The sequence below is a fragment of the Plecotus auritus genome, assembly GCF_963455305.1.
Source record: "Plecotus auritus genome assembly, chromosome: 3".
NCBI classification, from domain to species: Eukaryota; Metazoa; Chordata; class Mammalia; order Chiroptera; family Vespertilionidae; genus Plecotus; species Plecotus auritus.
The window spans coordinates 126,588,753-126,592,396 of NC_137772.1; the positions used below are offsets into that span (position 1 = coordinate 126,588,753).

At 42.0% G+C, this 3,644-nt stretch overlaps 1 pseudogene across 1 annotated transcript; it reads left to right on the forward strand.

The window, feature by feature from the left end:
• Positions 1-2,094: 2,094 nt before the first annotated feature.
• On the forward strand, positions 2,095-3,035 carry LOC308244169 (L-lactate dehydrogenase A chain-like; annotated as a pseudogene). Its single transcript has one exon. The product of its transcript is annotated as an L-lactate dehydrogenase A chain-like (transcript).
• Positions 3,036-3,644: the final 609 nt, after the last annotated feature.

Genomic DNA, 3,644 nt, shown 5'->3' on the forward strand with positions numbered 1-3,644 from the left:
TTGATTAGCAGAAGGCCTTCTTGATTGAGACCCTATACTTGCAACTTTATTAAAATATTCATTTGTTTATTTATTAATTATCAAAACCTGGGCCTGGGTTCCCTATGTGACTATAGAAGTTAATCTCAGGGGAAAATATTAAAATAAAACAAAATGAAATTAAAAGGCTCCAGGGTTTCTGGACTTCTATAGGAATGCAGCAAGATAAAACGAAGAAGGAAACCCAGAATTTTGCTGGGACAGGCAGGGACAACAGGAAGACTCATGTCAAAAGCCCGGGTGTGAGGTCGAGCCCGCCCTCATGTGCCAACTGCTGAGCAGAAGCCGCAGCCCTAGTTCCTGAGGCTGGAGCTGAGATGGGGCCTTTGGAGGAACCTGGATGCGTGCTGCATTTCTCAAAACAGAAATTGAATCAGGCAGTGGGGAATATAGTTAGTAAGTCAACCCCACAGCCCTGATTATTTTTATGCTAAGCTAATTTAAATGCTCTATTTCTATAGGAATCAGTTAGACTTCCACCCATCTGCAGCTCCAGCTTTTTATTTTTTTTCTCCCTTCTCACAGCCTGTTTTTATGTTTTGTTTTGTTTTTTTACAGCACCAATGAAAATCTCGGAAACCACATTGCACCCAGCTGCCTCAGGCAGCCATTGCTCATACACTGCAGCACAAGCTTATTTCTCTGAGGAGAACATTCATCATGATGATTATTTTTTTTTAAACATAAGCTTCACTATGCTGTCTTTCTTCTCCGAATTTCCATTCATTTGCATACTGCCACTTCCTAATAAGAATTTCACATTTCATCCCACCTATAACCAAAGGGGTTACTTGGAGAGGGAGGGAGAAAAGAGGAAGGTCCCAGGAACAGAGGGAGAGAACTGTGGAGCAGGAGGGCGCACGAGCCACCTGGTCCTTCATTCGGGAGGCTCTCTCTGTGGAGTGGTGGTGTTTCTTTGTAGGTCACCTGACCTGAGTCTTTGAATCACATCTGCCTTCTCCACTCGACTACTACGGTAGTAAAAGCTCCAGGAAGCCAGGCCCTCATCTTCACTGAATATATATTGATTTATCCCAGGGAGTGCAAGCTTGTGGACTATTTTTAAATAAATTTAAAAAGCATTGTTGAAATCTATTTTGTGTAAGCCACTGTGTTGGGGACTTGTATCACTCCAATGAGCTTGGTCTGGTGGCAAGTCCTGGGTTCAGAGCATGGAAATCTACGCTTCGGGCCCCCAGCCCAGGCAGGTTTGCAGCCAGAATCTAGACGGCCCAGGACTGCCCCTAACACTTCTCGGGCCCTAACAAGAGCAGGAACGAAGGCTCACTTACAGTTTCATTGTTTTGGATGAGTAATTAAATCTTCTTATGGTAAGAATATGAAGTTTCAGAGATCACATTGGACCTATTCAGGTTATTGATTTATATAGCACAGTTTTCTTTCTTATTTAATCCACTTCCTTTGTCTTGATTAGTAATTAAATCTTCATTAAATAAAGAATTGGTTACATCTGTTTGTAAATTTTATGTGGGCCATGCTTACTAGAAGGCTGCTAAATTTTATTGTTTCCAGTTTTTAAAAATTTAAAAAGACTATCCCTTTCAAGATTTTCTTTTTTTTAAGGTCTTTTTTTTCTTCTTAAGCTTCACTTTTGCATTTCCTTTAACCTGTCACAATTTCAACTGCACACATGCTCTATGACTCAAAGGACTGAAAAAAATATATGAAGTTGTATTCAGAGTGTCTAAAATTTGAATGTATTTTCATCAAAAATGAAAATTAGTTTTCAAAACACTTATTTTGTTCCTAAACTACACAAAATCATTTATGAAATTTTAAAAGCAAGTAGATCATAATTCATGGATATCAAAAGTACAAGTCAAAATTATTTAAATAAACTGGAATTTTTATTTATATTTTTGAAAAAATAGTTAAATCTTATAAAAATAAAGTCATTGACATGGGCAGCTGCCTCTTAGTCTGGATCTGACACCCACCCACCATGCAATCCATTCCTTTGTTTCTAAGTCCAGTGCGGCAACTCTCAAGGAGCAGCTGACTGTGAGTCTTCTTCAGGGAGAACGAAGCCCCCAGAATAAGATTACAGTTGTTTGGCTGGTGCTGTTGGATGGCCTGAGCCATCAGTATCTTAATGAAGGACGTGGCAGATAAACTTGCTCTTGTTGATGTCATGGAAGACAAACTGAAGGGTGAGATGATGGGTCTCCAGCATGGCAGCCTTTTCCTTAGAACTCCAAAAACTGTCTCTGACAGAGACTACAGTGAGACTGCAAACTCCAAGCTGGTTATTACCACAGCTGGGGCACGTCAACACGAGGGAGAATGCCGTCTTAATTTGGTCCAGTGTAACATCTTTAACTTCATCATTCCCAATGTTGTGAAATACACCCCAACTGCAATTTGCTTGTTGTTTCCAATCCAGTGGGTAACTTGACCTATGTGGCTTGGAAGATAAGTGGCTTTCTCAAAAACCATTTTATTGGAAGTGGTTGCAATCTGGATTCAGCCTGGTTCCATTACCTAACGGGGGAGAGGCTGGGAGTTCACCCATTAAGCTGTCATGGGTGTGTCCTTGGGGAGCATGGAGATTCTAGTGTCCCTGTGTGGAATGGAGTGAATGTTGCTGGTGTCTCCCCAAAGGATCTGTACACTGATTTAGGCAGTGATGCAGATAAGGAACAGCGGAAAGAAGTTCACAAACAGGTGGTTGAAATTGCCTATGAGGTGATCAAACTGAAAGGCTACACACCCTGGGCCACTGGCCCATCTGTGGCAGATCTGGCAGGAAGTATGATGAAGAATCTTAGGCGAGTGCAAACGAAGATGTCCTCCTTAGTGCTCCTTCCTCTTGGGACAGAGTGGAACCTCTGATGTTGTGAAGGTGACTCTGACACCTGAGGAAGAGCCTGTTTGAAGAAGAGAGCAGATAACTTTGGGGGATCCAGAAAGAACTGCAGTTTTCAATTCTTCTAATGTCCTACGACCTCACTGTGGAGGCTACAGTAGGATTTTAGTTGGAGATTGTGCATATTGTCCCTTTTATCTGATCTGTGACTAAAAACATCAGTTTCTGGAAGGTAGGATACAGATGCAGGTTCATAAAACCCTACATCTGTGTCCTGATGCTGGACCATCCTTATCTTGTGTGAAATAGTTCCACCTCCTCAACGGCACCACTGCCAATGCTGCATACACTACATTGCCCTTCAAACTAGATGTGTGTCCACTGGGTTATATAACTTGTGGTTCAACATGCATAGTCCCACTTTATTCTCTCTAATTAATGACATCCTGGGATCCAATGTAAATCCAATATTGCATGTCTTGTGCATAACTGTTCCAAAGGGTCTTTGTTACTCCTCACCCGAGGATATTTTTCCATTGATTTTTAGACCTAGTGGAAGGGAGAGGGAGAGATATATAGAGAGAAACATCGATGTGAGAGAGACATATCAACTGGTTGCCTCCCACACGAGCCCTGACCAAGGCTGGGGATAGAGCCTGCAACCGAGGTACATGCCCTTGATCAGAATCAAAACCAGGAGCCTTCAGTCCCTGGGCCAACGCTCTATCCATTGAAGCAAACCAGCTAGGACCCAAAGGATCTTATTCTGTGTACTATA